General features: G+C 36.8%; 1 non-coding gene across 1 annotated transcript; it reads left to right on the top strand.

Annotated features, from left to right (window-relative positions):
- The first annotated feature begins 14,071 nt into the window (after nucleotides 1–14,071).
- LOC127077634 (small nucleolar RNA snoR143) lies at nucleotides 14,072–14,235 on the top strand. Its single transcript, XR_007787423.1, has one exon. It is a non-coding gene; the product is annotated as a small nucleolar RNA snoR143 (small nucleolar RNA).
- Nucleotides 14,236–18,454: the final 4,219 nt, after the last annotated feature.

Below are 18,454 nucleotides of genomic sequence, written 5' to 3' on the forward strand. Positions count from 1 at the left end.
CGCAATCTACCGGATGCTCGACCTTTGGAGACTTACTCGCCTGTAGTAGAAGGAGTAAACGTGTTGCTTTGGGTTTTAGGGTTTGGGATGCTCGAGGGCAAAAAGGCAGCCCTTGACGAAGGAACCGCGCTACCTGCAGGGATATGAATACAAAACACAAAACATGTATCTCAAAGTAAAATGCCACCAAGGGGCTCAAACATTGCCTCCTATCGAGGTCTTCCAGCTAAGAAAGCGATAAAGTATGAGAAAGGGAAAAAATTACCACACGGATAAAGAAACCCTGAAACCCTGAAATGTCTCCAGCTGGACCGTCAAAGGAAATCAGTCAACACGAATAATCAGAATAAAACTCCAGGGGGTATCCCACAAATAAAGTGGAAAACCACGCGAGTGTCCCTGCGAAAGCCATGTGAGCCCTCACAAAACTCGACAAAGGGTTAGAGTAGTAGGATGAAATCAAGAGAAAACAATGCCATGGAAACACAAGACAGGTTAGAATAAACAAAATAGGGTAACCCAGAGTTGCCCCTAAATCAAAATGTAACCACATGAATAATTCCATCAAAATTCACAAAAGGCTCACAAAAAGGTATCAAATTCACCCATAATACCTCATACATTTAGAGCATTCAAATAAAAGGCATAAAGATGATGAATATAGGGCAAACCTGATTGGAGAGCTTGATTGAGTTGCGCCCGTGAGGTTTACAAGTTGAGTTCCTTTCAGGGTTTGGAGGTTGCTCTGAACTCTGTTGGCTTTTCTCTCACTATCTTTTCCTCAGGGTTTTGCTTCTCTTCCTTCTTTCTCCAGTGAATCTCCCAGTGTAACTCCAAGTGTCTTTTCCTCTACTGAAACTTCAGTATTTATAGACTGATTTTCGTGGGTAATGGGCTCAAATGAGGGAGACCCAAGTCCAAAATAATTTGTTATATTTTATTTATTTATTTTATTTATTTTATTTATTTATTTATTTAATTAATTAATTAATTAATTTTTATTTTTTTTCTTTTTTTTTTTCTTTTTTTTTTTCGTTTTTTTTTTTTTCGTTTTTTTTTTAAGGAAAAATGAAGGGTAAATTTTGGGGTATTACACTAGGTGACCTCCAACAATAGGTTTGGCAGGTTATGGCATGAAGAAAGTGTCATACGGATCTTAATCACCCATCATGGATCCATGTCGAGCAGATGTAACAGAATGCTCATGGGGTTTCACATTGTCCATGGGAACAGGAATAGGGGTCGGTCCTCCTCTAGGATGATTAGGGTTACCATCAAGGTCAGTTACTTCAGGGATGCTAAGTGATGATGATACAAACTGAGAAGCAACTCTTCTGGCTTCGGCGCTAGTCTCAGCATCCTTCTCTTTCTAGGCTAAGAGCAACATGGTTTCTAGCAACCGGTCCATCTTCGCTTGCATGGAGTCAATGTCTGTCCTCATTGAAACTTGGTTTGCTTCCAACTGTTTGAGCGTCATCTTGTAGTTGCGGCGTGTCTCGTACCGGTGTCGAGTAGTTAATGTTACTGGACAAAGGGTAGAATATGGTGTAAGTTCTTTGTTACTGGAAGATGATATGCAATGCATGTTTATGATATGCAAATGCATGAAATTTTGTCATGCTTTTCACAAAGGAATACAAATATTCAAGATCAATCATGCGTCGTGTACATTAGGATAATAGGAGGAAGTATAGGTTTCTCTGATTACTGAAATTCCCAAGGGTAGGCTCTAAAGTTAATAGGCTCCTAGAGTCATCGATTCTCATTGAGAGCGTCATTGCCGTGACGAAGACTCGTCGGACAGTAATATCCCTAAGATAATCTCATCTTAGGCGAGGTCTTTGTATTGTCCCAACAAGGAAGACTCCATGGGGATTCTACTACGCGACTCTCGAGTCCAAGGTTCTAATAAGGTTCTCAGAGTCATAGATCGAGGTTGGAAGTATTGCTGTAAGATAATAATACGTCCAAGGGATCTCATATGATTGGGGCTTTCGTATTAACCCAACAAGTCTGAAACTACGTAGGTTAATACTACATAACCGCCAGATATAGTGGGTTAAAAGGTCCCTAGAGTCATCAATCCAACTTGAAACACCATCGTCGTGACGAAGGTTCATCGGATAATAATATCTCAAGAGAATCTCCTCTAGGCGAGGTCTTCGTATCTTCCCAACAAGGAAGATTCCTTGTGGGCGTCCACTACGCAACCACCAACTTAAACTTATGGTTTTTCTCAGACTCGGGTAGAGAGTCTATCTCACAACGTACCAACAATCAGAGAAAACACAATAGTGTCATAAGAAATAAACCACAACAATAATTAGAACAAAATAATAACAAAATAAAGATAACAAACAAACCAGGTTAACACCCAATACAGAAATTAAACTAAGTTAGGCTTCACTCTCTCTTGCTTGGAGCATGGTTCCCCAGCAGAGTCGCTAGTTGTCGTACCTCGAAAAAATGCGATCCCTCACGATGGACGCGGAAAAATGTTAGTTCGAACAGAGTCGTCACCAAACTTTATTCATTCCAATGAAGGAATAGGAAAATATCGATAAAACCTTTAACAAATAGAATAATGGTCGTCGTAACCATATTCGGGTTCGGGAGTGGATTACGCAAGGGGAAGGTATTAGCACCCCTTACGTCCGTTGTACCCAACGGGAACCTTTTAGTTCAATTTTGCGATTTGGGTGTTAACTTATGTTGTTTGTTTTCTTCGTGTAATTAGTGTTGATAATAGATATGGATGAAGACCTCAGAAGGGGGAAATGAGAGGTTTTTTATTAGTGTGCTCGCGAAGATACAACAATCTCCTGCCTACGTATCATTACGGTACAATAAGGAAATTAGAGCATTCGTAGTTCGGGCACTACAAATAATTGGTGTGTTTTGTTTGATGAACAACTGTGTAGGTCGGCGTTCTAAAGGCTAAACGTTGACTTGTCTACTCTCGGTGGAGGCTCTAACACTAATTTATTGTGCGCATTATAAAGGATTAACAGTGTTCCTTTTGAAAGACGGGTTTTGGTCACGCGGGGGGTGAAGAGTTGATTTGATGTGTTGGATGTTTTGTTTGACTGGTTTCGATCGCACGAGGGCGAGAAAAGGATAAATTTGATGTGTTGAGATATTTCTCTATTGGATGATGATTACTCGGATGACCGAGTAAGATAACTCGTATCCTAATAACCGGGAAAGGGAATAGAAGACTCTAGACCGCTTTCTGTTTCATCCTTAATTATAAAAGGATTTGATGATAATTAAGGTGTTTTGACTGGATGACGATTACTCGGATAATCGAGTAAGACAACTCGTATCCTAATAATCGGGAAAGGAAAAAGAAGACTCTAGACCGCTTTCTTTTTCATCCTTAATTGTGAAAGGATTTTAATGATGATTAAGGTGTTTTGAATGGATGATGAATACTCGGATAGTCGAGTAAGACAACTCGTTTCCTAATAACCGGGAAAGGGAAGAGAAGACTCTAGACCGCTTTCTGTTTCATCTGAGCAGTTCTGAAAATAAGGTTGTGTATGGTTGATGTGTTTTAGAATAAATGACAAGTGTTTGAATGGCTGAGTAAGCCAACTCATATCCAAGCATTTGAGGAGAGGAATCGAAGGCTCAAGACCATCTCCCTTTTCGTATAGTTATTGTGAAAATGATTTGATTAATTTGTGAAAAAATGACAATTGTTCGACTGACCGAGTAAGAGAACTCGTATTCAAACAATTGAGGAGAGAAGTTGAAGACTCAAAGTCATCTTCTTTTTCATTTCGTCATTATGAAATAGATTTGATTTAATCGGGTTTAAAGTTTGTAAAGAAGTGACGAGTGTCTAACTGACCGAGTAAGAAGACTCGTATTCAAACAATCGAGGAGAAGAGTTAAAACCTCAAAACCATCTCCCTTTTTCATTTCATTATTATGAAAAGTAATTGATTTTATTGGTTTGGAAGTTTGTAGAGAAACGACAATTATTTGACTAACCAAGTAAGAGAACTTATATTCAAATAATCGAGGAGAAAAATTGAAAACTCAAAGTCAGATCCCTTTTCATTTCTAAATGAAATGGTATTTGATTGTGATTGGGTATTTTAATTTGATTTGGATAAAAATACGCGATATTGGGTTGAGGTTTTAAATTTGTGTTTTGTGAATAAATGGATTTTATTTTAGTGAATCGTTCATCTACTCGATTAATTAAAACCGAATAGGGCACATTGTAAGAAAGCCCAAGAGCAAGCTATGTGAGGTTGATGGCGATGCTAAGAGCTATCGACTTACAAGGGTATTTGAAAATGGACTCGACTTTGAATCGAGAAGTTTATGGTTTATCCTTGAAATTAAGTGGAATGTTTTTAAATCGGTGAAATTGAAATAACTTGTCACTATTGTAGCACACCATGTATATGAACTCGAGAATTTGCACAAATAAATAAGCACAAAACAATAGTGCACACAAATCTCCACATAAATGAGTAATCATCTAAATTATATTTGAATAACAAATGATGATAATAATAAAGTTAATTAACTAACCATATTAAATGGTAAAAAGAACTAAAATAATATTAAGTAAGGTATTAATTTATTAAGTAAAATATTAAGTGGTTAAATTATATAAAGTCTCCCTATTTAAGATAAAATAAATTGTATATATATAAAAAAAAGTATAAATAGCAAAAGTAATGTGGGCCTCCTAGCCCAAAAAGGCCCAACAGGGCGCTCATAATGAAAACAAAGGGGTGCAGGAAATGAATTTCATCCAGGTCCAATTCGGAGGCCCATTCTCAAGGAAAAAAAACCAAAAAAACTCCCGGTCAAACCTGTTGACCTAGACCAATGGTACCTGACCGTTAGATCCAAATACTAACCTAGTCAAAATATCTGACTAGCAAGCAGACCTGAGGACCACCTTCATATGGTGGGGGATCCACATGGGATCCCCTGGTTGACCCACCAGTCAACCACGCGTGGCAGACCTAAAGCCAAGCCACATGGCCCGCATGCGTGGCCAGACCAACAATGGATAAAAACCCTTCTTCAGAGAGAGAGAGAGAGCTTATTTAGTAAACTTGATTCTCTCTCTTCAATCTAAACTCCAAAAACGCTCTACAAATAAAGATATTCTCCTCCGATCGTGACCTGCCGGAGAAATCGGTGGTGGCCGGCCAACGGCGGTGGCACCACCTTCTTCTCCGACGAACCACCGCTAAAAACTCAAACTTCAAACACTAACCCTACCTAAATTTTGCCGGTGTCCATGAATCCGACTTCGGATTAAGCAAAACAATCCTCCTCCGACCGGATCGACGTCCTTACCAAGACGAAGATTCAAATATCCGTCAAACTCTTAACACCAACCACGACTCTTGACTCCAGATAACTCAATACAAAACTCAACAACAAGAAATAGCTCAAACCCCAAACCTTAATTTCAAAATTAAACCCCCACACATTTGTGATTTACAGAAATTGATAAAGGGATTTTACTCCGTTCAGAACGGCGAATGTAACAGCATAAGAGTTTTAAGCAAAGGAAAGAGAAAAGGACTACTTGATTCGAGTTGAGTCGCGAGCGACGCGAGCTTCTCCGACCCGGTTCAGATAAGTTTCTCCCTTCAACTTTCTCCTTCTTCTTCTTCTCTGTTCTCCTTCTAACGCTTCTCTTCTTTGTTCTCGTAGGTATCCCAGTGAGAGGTCTTGGCTCCGTTTCAAAGCAAGCTTCAACGTGAGGGCTCGGAAGGGATCTCAAAGAAGCTTTGGAATGAGGCTCTCCAAAATTTTTCAGGGTGACGGTAACGTCCCCCCTTCTTCTTATATTTTTCCTCTTTTATAACCAACCTAAGAGTCGTTTTTTATGTGCGATTTGTGAGCCGTTATTATATTCTTGAAACCTTTCTGTTAGATTTACCCCCCTGATTTTGTGGGAATTCATTGTGGATCTCTTTGTTGAAGTAAATTCATTTTGTATGTAGCGATGGATCCTTTATTGATTCCGGCAGTCCCCTTATATGGAGTAAAAACGAATTTGTTCTTTCAAAAAAAATGGTCTTTGTTGAAATATTTGTCCAAACTTTTCTTTAATCGTTTTTTAAGTCTTCTGATATTAACATTTCGTTGTTGTTTTGTTTGGGTTGCTGTTAACTCGGACCCTCGGGTTGATGAGGTTACCGTATTCAAAGCGTGGGGAGCAATTCCTTTTCCTTGTTAACGGGTCAAAGCGACTTCTAGTGGGAAAGAAAGCCCGTCAAGCTAGCTCTAGAAGGGAGTTCGACCTAGGGTGAGTTACGTAATTGAAACGACCTTTTGAATTCGTATTGACTTTCCATCTTTTTATAGCAGAAACTAATTGCAAAATTTGACTCTAACTTCCTGCAGGGTCTGCTCAAGAAAGCTAATTGGCATTAATTTGAGGTGAATTTGGATTATCTTAACCAACCATCAAAGAGCTCATAAGGAAGCATCCAGGGAGGGTGTTTTCAAGGCTTGCTTAATTGGACGTCTTTTGGGTTAACTAAAGTTTGTTCCTCTTGAAATTTGAGGGGGAATTTGTGGATGATTCAACTGGAGCTTTGAAGCATAAGGATATGTCGATACTTATCATGTCACCATCCCCAAATGTACTTTAATCATGAACTGTGATTCCGCGTTGGTTTTTGTAATTCCATGTAATTATTAATGTATTATTTAAGTGTAATCATTGGCGAACAACTCTTGAAATATATATATTGTGTCTTCTTGAAATTATGATTATAAACCTTTAAACTCCAAAATGACACACTTAAGTAGAAACATGGGGTCCTCTTTTTATCACGAGAAAGAAGAAAAGAAAAATATACTTATATCTTGCTTATGCTGGTCTTTGAAGTCACAACACATGTGATGAATAACTGATAACTTGACTGAATGTCCAAACCAAATGTGCCCAAATTAAAATAAAGACCAATCCCATAATCAAGTTCATTTGTACCTTAGAATGGGAGATTCTAATACATGGCTTAACCTTTTTTTTTATAAAAACCTTTAAGTTAACAAAAAAAACTTCCCTTTTAAGGAGGAGGGAAAATAACTTACATAAATCTTATTATGGAAAAGGCAGCATGATGGAATTAGATGAAATGAGTGAAATATGTGGATGCAGGTATTGACTAGATCAATAATTAAATGGCAAACAAAATGTTGACTTTCCTTAGTCTTTCTACCAAATTGGTCAAATACACATCTCTTATGAAGATTAATAACCAAATGAAGTGGTTATGTGATAGTGAGGCACAAAATGGAGTTATGGTTGAAATAAATGCCATGATCAAGACCATATGGTTAGACCAATGACTGAATATTTGAAGATTTAAAAAGGTATTACTGAATGAAGTGATTATGCAAATGAATGTAATGCAAATCAGAGCAGAACCAAATTTTGGATATGACAGCTGCCCCTATTTAATTATCTTGAACTAGAAGGTAAGAATGACAACGGTCTTCTTTCTTTCGTGGTAGAAGGTAATTAAATACGAAAAGACCCAAATTTTGTCCTTTGGAATGACATGGATAAATGCAGAAAGAAAAAATGCAATGAATTCTACAACACCAAGGTAATAGGGGTAGAATGCCAAATCAATGCCAACCCTCGAGTCAAACACTCAAATCATGCAGGGGTCATCATTGATGTAAGGACCATGATAAGACTAAAGCTGAACAGGTTTTCTGGCACCAAAAGGATGATAGTACAAATTGCCACCATGATTTTCAGGATCGTCATCACCAAAAGGATGATGGTATGATCAACAACAAAACTTGTTACCATCAAAAGGATGATAATAAGTCACGACAACTTAAATGATAACCATCACCAAAAGGATGAAGGTAAGAACAAAACTTTAAAACTTGTTTTCACCAAAAGGATGATAATAAGTTGACAGTCACCATCACCAAAAGGATAATAGGTACTACAAACAACAGAATTTGTTATCACCAAAAGGATGATAATGAGTCAACAATCACCATCACCAAAAGGATGAGGGTGAGATCATAACTTCGAAACTTGTTACCACCAAAAGAATGATAATAAGTTATAATAACTTCACATATTGTTGACACCAAAAGGATGACAGTGGGATTGGGCTTTCCGAATGTCCCAATCACCGAAACGATGATAGCTTAAACCAAACTCCATTATCTCTATCACCAAAAGGATGATATCTAGATTGAACCGGAAGCCATCATCAAAAGGATGATGATCAGACATAAAAACAGAGATTACCCTCAACGAGAGGATGATGGTTGAACCAAAATGACAAGGATCCTTATCACCACAAGGATTGCCGACACCAAAAGGATGACGATAGGCTGTAATAATTGCAGAGGTCATCATTCACCAAAAGGATGAAGGTTGGACCAAAACTCCAAGGATCGCCGCCACCAAAAGGATGACGGTAAGATCAAACGTCAAAACCTGTTACCACCAAAAGGATGACAATAAGCTTTAGTAATAAGAGGTCTCCATTCACCAAAAGAATGAAGGTTGGACCAAAATTTCAAGGATCTTCGACACCAAAAGGATGACAGTAAGATCACAAATATAAAGGATTTACCATTACCAAAAGGATAACGGTTACCGTAAACAGGGTGGTGATTAATATTATTCCTCAATGGACTTTCACCAAAAGGATGATAGTGAGAAAAATATTTGGAGAAATGGGGTTACTGACAAAAGTTCAATAAACCCGACTTGTTGGGTAGTATTGGAACATTACTGGTTAAGACCTGCTTGGGGTATCGACAACAAAAGGTTGCAGAAAGAATATTCTCTGGGGAGATGTAATTTCCATCAACAAAAGGTTACAGGAAACGACTCATTGAGGGACACTCAACGCGAAACAAAGTAAGTGTTTAAAGAAACAATGATTGACTTGGCTGAGGATAGCGTCTTATCAACAAAAGGTTGGAAGATGTAACTCAAATGGGGAATGCCCAATAATATGGTAGGAACTCAATTTGAGGAAGTGACAATGACTTAACCGAGGGTCGGCCTGGATGCCTACGACTAAACCTTGGATTTTGATTCGTGCTACGTGCATAAATGTCATGTATGTGTTATGTATGAGGTGATGCATGTGATGCATGTTTGAATGCAATGAATGATTGGTTTGTTTGGGATTGGCCCCCTCTTTTCAAAGGCGATGTATTTTCTGGATATTTAATGCTGGTTGTATTTGTTTTTGTGTGGGTGCCAGTGAGGTGGGCTTTGGGTTTTTTGGTAATTGTAGCTGTGGATTGGACTTTTGGTTGGTGGAAGGATCTGACTTCCCGATACTCGGTAGTTGATGATGTGTTGAACATGCAATAGATGCGGATACTCTTGGTGCCCCAAGTTTGATTTCTTGCTGATATGTTATGTATTTGTCTTCGAGAAGATCTCGATTCTTCTTCTGAAGTGTCTGACCGACCTGTGATTGAGCATAACAACGTGATCAACGCATGATGATTATGCCTTTAATATGCCACAAGGTTTCTTGTCAATATGTGATACTGTACTTGTACTCTCGGTGGAGGCTCTAACACTAGTTTATTATGCGCATTAGAAAGGATAACAGTGTTCCTTTTGAAAGAAGGATTTTGGTCACGCGGGGGGTGACCAGTTGATTTGATGTGTTGGATATTTTGTTTGACTGGTTTCGATCGCACGAGGGCGAGAAAAGGATAGATTTAATGTGTTGAGATATTTTTTGATTGGATGACGATTACTTGGATGACCGAGTAAGACAACTCGTATTCTAATAATTGGGAAAGGGAATAGAAGACTTTAGACCGCTTTCTGTTTCATCCTTAATTATAAAAGGATTTAATGATAATTAAGGTGTTTTGAATGGATGACGATTACTCGGATAATCGAGTAAGACAACTTGTATCCTAATAATCGGGAAACGGATTAGAAGACTCTAGATCGCTTTCTTTTTCATCCTTAATTGTGAAAGGATTTTAATGATGATTAAGGTATTTTGAATGGATGACGAATACTCGGATAATCGAGTAAGACAACTTGTATCTAATAATCGGGAAAGAGAATAGAATACTCTAGACCGCTTTCTGTTTCATCTGAGTAGTTATGAAAATAAGGTTGTGTATGGTTGATGTGTTTTAGAATAAACAACAAGTGTTTGAATGGTTGAGTAAGACAACTCATATCCAAGCATTTGAGGAGAGGAATCGAAGGCTCAAGACCATCTCCCTTTTCGTATAGTTATTATGAAAATGATTTGATTAATTTGTGAAAAAATGACAATTGTTCGACTGGCCGAGTACGAGAACTCGTATTCAAACAATTGAGGAGAGAAGTTGAAGACTCAAAGTCATCTCCTTTTTCATTTCGTCATTATGAAATAGATTTGATTTAATCGGGTTTAAAAGTTTGTAAAGAAGTGACGAGTGTCTAATTGACCGAGTAAGAAGACTCGTATTCAAACAATCGAGGAGAAGAGTTGAAAACTCAAAACCATCTCCCTTTTTCATTTCATTATTATGAGAAGTAATTGATTTTATTGGTTTGGAAGTTTGTAGAGAAACAAAAATTATTTGACTAACCAAGTAAGAGAACTTGCATTCAAATAATCGAGGAGAAAAATTGAAAACTCAAAGTCAACTCCCTTTTCATTTCTAAATGAAATGGTATTTGATTGTGATTAGGTATTTTAATTTGATTTGGATAAAAATACGCGATATTGGATCGAGGTTTTAAATTTGTGTTTTGTGAAAAAATGGATTTTATTTTAGTGAATCGTTCATCTACTCGATTAATTAAAACCGAATAGGTCTCATTGTAAGAAAGCCCAAGAGCAAGCTATGTGAGGTTGATGGCGATGCTAAGAGCTATCGACTTACGAAGGTATTTGAAAATGGACTCGACTTTGAATCGAGAAGGTTATGGTTTATCCTTGAAATTAAGTGGAATGTTTTTAAATCGGTGAAATTGAAATAACTTGTCACTATTGTAGCACACCATGTATATGAACTCGAGAATTTGCACAAATAAATAAGCACAAAACAATAGTGCACACAAATCTCCACAAAAATGCGCAATCATCTAAATTATATTTGAATAACAAATGATGATAATAATAAAGTTAATTAACTAACCTTATTAAATGGTAAAAAGAACTAAAATAATATTAAGTAAGATATTAATTTATTAAGTAAAATATTAAGTGGTTAAATGATATAAAGTCTCCCTATTTAAGATAAAACAAATTGTATATATAAAAAAATGTAAAAATAGCAAAAGTAACGTGGGCCTCCTAGCCCAAAAAGGCCCAACAGGGCGCTCATAATGAAAACAAAGGGGTGCAGGAAATGAATTTCGTCCAGGCCCAATTCGGAGGCCCATTCTCAAGGAAAAAAAACCAAAAAAACTCCCGGTCAAAACCTGTTGACCTAGACCAATGGTACCTGACCGTTAGATCCAAATGCTAACCTAGTCAAAAGATCTGACTAGCAAGCAAACATGAGGAACACCTTCATATGGTGGGGGATCCACATGGGATCCCCTGGTTGACCCACCAGTCAACCACGCGTGGCAGACCTAAAGCCAAGCCACATGGCCTGCATGCGTGGCCAGACCAACAATGGATAAAAACCCTTCTTCAGAGAGAGAGAGCTTATTTAGTAAACTCGATTCTCTCTCTTCAATCTAAACTCTAAAAACGCTCTGCAAATAAAGATCTTCCCCTCCGGTCGCGACCTGCTGGAGAAGGCGGTCGTGGCCGGCCAACGGCGGCGGCGCCACCTTCTTCTCCGACGAACTACCGCTAAAAACTCAAACTTCAAACACTAACCCTACCTAAATTTTACCGGTGACCATGAATCCGACTTCGGATTAAGCGAAACAATCCTCCTCCGACTGGATCGACGTCCTTACCAAGACGAAGATTCAAATCTCCGTCCAACTCTTAACACCAACCACGACTCTTGACTCCAGATAACTCAATACAAAACTCAGCAACAAGAAATAGCTCAAACCCCAAACCCGAATTTCAAAATTAAACCCCCACACATTTGTGATTTACAGAAATTGATAAAGGAATGTTATTCCGTTCAGAACGGCGAATGTAACAGCATAAGAGTTTTAAGCAAAGGAAAGAGAAAAGGACTACTTGATTCGAGTTGAGTCGCCGGCGGCGCGAGCTTCTCCGACACGGTTCTGATAAGTTTCTCCCTTCAACTTTCTCCTTCTTCTTCTTCTCTGTTCGCCTTCTAACGCTTCTCTTCTTTGTTCTCGTAGGTATCCCGGTGAGAGGTCTTGGCTCCATTTCAAAGGAAGCTTCAACGTGAGGGCTCGGAAGGGATCTCAATGAAGCTTTGGAATGAGGCTCTCCAAATTTTTTCAGGGTGACGGTAACGTCCCCCCTTCTTCTTATCTTTTTCCTCTTTTATAACCAACCTAGGAGTCGTTTTTTATGTGCGATTTGTGAGCCATTATTAGATTCTTGAAATCTTTCTGTTAGATTTACCCCCCTGATTTTGTGGGAATTCATTGTGGATCTCTTTGTTGAAGTAAATTCATTTTGTCTGTAGCGATGGATCCTCTATTGATTCCGGTGGTCCCCTTATATGGATTAATAACGAATTTGTTCTTTTAAAAAAAATGGTCTTTGTTGAAATATTTGTCCAAACTTTTCTTTAATCGTTTTTAAACTCTTCTGATATTAACATTTCGTTGTTGTTTTGTTTGGGTTGTTGTTAACTCGGACCCTCGGGTTGATGAGGTTACCGTATTCAAAGCATGGGGAGCAATTCCTTTTCCTTGTTAACGGGTCAAAGCGACTTCTAGTGAGAAAGAAAGCCCGCCGAGATATCTCCAGAAGGGAGTTCGACCTAGGGTGAGTTACGTAATTGAAACGACCTTTTGAATTCGTATTGACTTTCCATCTTTTTACAGTAGAAACTAATTGCAACATTTGACTCTAACTTTCTGCAGGGTATGCTCAAGAAAGTTAATTGGCATTAATTCGAGGTGAATTTGGATTGTCTTAACCAACCATCAAAGAGCTCATAAGGAAGCAGCCATGCAGGGTGTTTTCAAGGCTTGATTAATTGGACGTCTTTTGGGTTAACTAAAGTTTGTTCCTCTTGAAATTTGAGGGAGAATTTGGTGATGATTCAACTGGAGCTTTGAAGCATAAGGATAGGGCGATACTTATCATGTCACCATCCCCAAATGTACTTTAATCATGAACTGTGATTCCGCGTTTGTTTTTGTAATTCCATGTAACTGTGATTCCGCGTTTGTTTTTGTAATTCCATGTAACTCTTAATGTATTATTTAAATGTAATCATTGGATAACAACTCTTGAAATATATATATTTTTTCTTCTTGAAATTATGACTATAAACCTTTAAACTCTAAAATGACACACTTAAGTAGAAACATGGGGTCCTCTTTTTATCACGAGAAAGAAGAAAAGACTTATTTGTTAATCGTTACTCATACCATTTACTATTTATTTTTTCCAAACTTATACTTTTGATATGAAAATATGCACAAGTGTGAATGAGAAATAAAACTAATGAACAAATAAAAGTAATAAACAATAGTAAAGTAGAGAAATAAAACTAATGAAGAAATAAAAGTAATAAACAATAGTAAAGTAGAGATTTTAATAAAATGTGGAGTAAGAGAATGTAGTGGGTGTATGAAAAAATAAAGACTCCAATCCAAGATATGACATAAGCAAAATCCAACGCATATTTAGGTGAGGCCCAATAGTGACTAGGGTTTTGTAAAACGGAAAATGAAAATAAAGATGCAACTACACTCACTATATATATCTCCAAACCTGAAGAATCAAATCACAAACCATCCAGCGGCTGCTGCTGAATATACGATACCTCCCTCGGCAACGACACTCACGCCCTCAACAATTGTGTTCAATTTTTTCCAGTTGAATTCGTAGCGTAACAGTTTTCTTTTTGTTCTTTATTTGAAATATGTGCTTTTTGTGTAGATTAGCGAATCTTGATTTTATGAATGCCGGTAATAGTTAGCAGTATATGTTTTCGAAATGTGCACGCTGAATCGTAGGTCTCTCTTATAAAATAGAGCGATCTTGATCTAAAGTGCATAGATTAAGAGCTGTTTAATCAGCAAGCAGCCAGACAACTGCTGAGATGGATCCACAGATTAACGGCCTACTAATGCTGTTTGTCTACTAATGCCGTCTTACATTTTCTTTTAATTTCCCCTAAAATTTTATTACATATTTTCTATTGAAAATTAATTAAAAAAGACGTCTTTAATTAAAATGGAAAAGTGATGAGACTAATAGAAAACTACTGTACACTTGAATATAGATGTGTTTTGGTTTTTATATACTGAAAATTGAAATTGAGTTTCAATTAATATTTAATTGAATATATGCAAATCTCATAAATAAAATTTTATCTATCAAAAATGGGTAATTTTATTTGGTTTATGTTATCTAACTAAATGGTTTTTTTTAGTTTTTGGCTATTCCCATGTAATGTTCTACCCAAAAACCTAATTGGTTTATTGGGTTGAATCTAATATAAAATTATGTTTTTTAAATATGTTTACATGATTATAATTATTTATTTCTTAATAAAATAAAATATTTAAAATTTTAATATAAATTTATACAACAATATCAATTATACATAACATTGGTGTATATTTTATTTTAAAAAGATAATTTAAACTAAAATTTAAATAATAGAACATAATAATTAAATTAAAAATTATATAATTAAGAATACCTTAAATAAATGTAATAAAATTAACGAAAATAAACAATAAACATATTTAATTGAACTAGTAAATTTGAGTTAATGGGAATCAATAATTTATCTTTGATAAAGACTAATAGTAAACAAAAATTAATATTGAATTGGACATGACTATTTTGAAAGGTTCTTTTGATATTGATGTACTATATTTTATTAAAATGAAAAAATAAAAAAAGAGATCAATTTATATTTATTTGAATCGGTTTTATGAAATCGACTTTAATATTTTAGTTCTTTTAGTTCAAATTTTCAACAGTTAAAGTTAAATCTAATTTTTCTGATTTTAGTTTGGTTTAGACCCGCTCATTCAGAGTTTTAAAAGACTGCCTCCTCTGGAATCAGCTTGGATAACCAATTGATTTGCCGATTCGACTTTTAAATAAATTATCACCAGCTTTTTGAGAGACGCCTTTGCCGTCGTTAGGAATGTAATTCATTTCATGACTTAGGAGGCGGTGATGACAGTTGTACTTTACTTAAGGGTGGCCATCCCATAAGAATTTCATCACACTGTTCTTAGATGGAAAATGAGTATGGAGCTACACATCATGTCTCACCATAGAAAGAATTAATTTACAAAGAACAATATTAACTATGAGAAATCATCATGATTGAACAATTATGACGAAACTGAGACCTTGACTAGCATGTTGATAGTATACTTAAAAACATAATTGTACTTTACTTAAGGGTTGGAATGTATGAACTCAGACATTAAAATAAATACGGACAAAAACTCTCGTAATTGACTTGTGATAGATCATACAAATGGTCATGAGATAAGTCTCATGATCCCTAGTCCCTAATGGACTACTCACTAAGGTGGGTTCACAATTGAATTCATAACAAAAAATTGAAATATATAAGAAATTGAATTAAAAACGAATAAGAAAACCTAATTGATAAAGCTTTGATCAAATGCTCCAATATAGACTTGAGTACAAAAACTTCAGAAAATAAAATTTTGATCATTACACTCACAACTAACTTTGATCTATAGTATAAGAAAATAAGATGTTGAAGAAATTGCCCTTATCTCTAATCTTTATCTCTAATCTTGCCATGTCATCATCTTAGGGGCAAATTATATCCAAAATTTACTTTTTACAACTTAACTACCATAGTGTTGTTTTGCGCAACAATCTCTAGCCTTCCTATATGAGGTTTACTTGCAGGACCGGCTAAGGAGTCCCGGACTTTAGTGTTTTGTGTGTATGGCTATTTGGGAAACAGTGTTTCTGACTGGTTGAAAGGGTGTAAACAAGACTCTTGACGAGTCAAGAAAATATTAAAGGTAAAATGACAGGTAGAAACGATGAAGTACTGAAAGAAAGACGATAAACAGTAAAGTGAAACAAGACAAAAAATAAGCTTTGCGAAGATTAAATGACTTGTAATTATAAAGTGGAGGCAAAATACATTGTTTGTGAGGAGAGTAACTTTTTTCTCGTAAACGCTTTGATACTTCAAGCTTTACCCCTACTGCAAATGTTCAAATTACCACCTTTGAATTCTCACCTAACATTAGCTTAAATACTAATTAGAAAGTAACCGTCGAGGGTTTACAAAGCCTTCTTGAGGTGCCATGTGTCAGTCCACTTCCCCTATCTCGGCGCATAACTACCCACGACTTCTTTACGTGCCCACGTTCTCCTTCTCCATTCAAAACCTTTCGGCTTCGACCGAAGCTTGCATGTGTCGACCGACAAGCTCTCACACCCTTCTGTCGAGGAGCTTCCGACGGAATCCCTGGTCGAAATTGGCTTTTTTCCTTAACCGAAAATTGTCAGCTAACAAATTGCCCCTTGAAAAGGCTGACTTCGACATGAGCGAGTCGATCGAGAAGTTGGCCTTTTGACGTTTCATATTTCGGCTAGCTGTCTTGTCAGTACTCATGACTTAATACGTAATGATGACTTTATTCGGCCGCGCGATTTCCAAGACACTCAACCATCATTAGCAGCCATCCCTAGGTCGTGGGATCTCAACCGAACCCCACTAACTCTTCAAATTACTCCATAGCCAGCCACTTGTCAGTCGCTTACATGCTCGACTGTTCACCTTGCTTGGCTTATAAATAGAGTCTTAAGCTTCTTTGCATATTTCTTTGCCTCCATACTTGCATACCCTTTTTCTCAAAACCTCAAACACGCTTCTGCATCGCGTTTTCTTACACAACATTTCCAAAAAACTTCAAATCTTTACCTTACTTCTGCAATGGCTTCTTCATCTCTCGCGAAAGAAAACGTCTCTTATGGTACTTGCCATAACCCCATTGCCTTCTGTCGCATCTCGAAAAATACGATTCCTCGCATGGTCACGGAAAAATTTACGTTCGAACAGAGTCACCACCGAACTTTATTTACCCCAATGAAGGAATAGGGAAATATCGATAAAACCTTTAGGAAATTGGATAATGGTTGTCGCAACCATATTCGGGTTCGGGAGTTGATTACGCAAGGGGAAGGTATTAGCACCCCTCACGTCCGTTGTACTCAACGGGAACCTTTTAGTTCAATTTTGCGATTTGAGTGTTAAATTATGTTTGTTTGTTATCTTCGGGTTATAAATATATTGAAAATAGAAATGGATGGGAACCTTAGAAAGGGAAAAGGGGAGGTTTTTTATTAGTGTGCTCGCGAAGATACAACAATCTCCTGCCTACGTATCCTTATGGTGTAATAAGGAAATCAAAAGCATTCGTAGTTCGGGGAACTACGGTTGGTTGGTGTCTTTTATGAACAACTGCGTAGATCGCATTCTAAAGGCTAAACGCTGACTTGTCTACTCTCGGCGGAGGTTTAAGCACTAGTTTGTACGCACGTTAGAAAGGATTAAACAACGTTCTTTTTTAAAAGAGTTTTGGGTCACACAGGGTGACAAATTGTATTAATATGTTTGACGTTTTGTTGGATTGGTTTCGATCGCACGGGACGAAGATAGATAAATTTGATGTGTTGAGATATTTTTGTTGGATGACGAATACTCGGATAGTCGAGTAAGACAACTTGTATCCTAATAGAAGGGAAAGGAAATAGAAGACTCTAGACCACTTCTTTCGTCATCCTCCCTTCAATTTTTGCTAAAACGACAATTTTGATGAGTGAATGGGAGAAATATATATATATATATATATATATATATATATATATATATATATATATATATATATATATATATATATATATATATATATATATATATATATTTATGTAGATGGAAAAGATGAGTGAATATGAAAGGATTCGTTTAAAACATGCATGATCATTTCATTAATATTACCATTAAAGGAAATCAACAATATTTGAAAGTAGATAAATACTTTAACATGCAAAGAAGAAAACAAATGAAATGCTAGGAATAGCCAAATGATTTCTAGTGCAGAGGAAGCTCTCTCGTGTCTGGCTCATTGCTGGGTTAGCCTCCTTCAGAGTAGTGGTAACTCTGCTGATTGAGACTAGCATGATAATCATCTTCAGATCTATTCTCAGAAATCTCTTCCACCGTTTAGACTGATGGATTCGTATAACTAGGTGAAGAAGTATTGTTGACTTGCAAGCTTCGAGGTGCAAAGGAGAACCTCTTGAAATCAAGCAGGGTCTGTATCTTACTCTTGAACACTTTGCAGTCTTCAGTTGAATAC

The sequence above is a fragment of the Lathyrus oleraceus genome, chromosome 4 (assembly GCF_024323335.1).
Source record: "Lathyrus oleraceus cultivar Zhongwan6 chromosome 4, CAAS_Psat_ZW6_1.0, whole genome shotgun sequence".
NCBI lineage: Eukaryota > Viridiplantae > Streptophyta > Magnoliopsida > Fabales > Fabaceae > Lathyrus > Lathyrus oleraceus.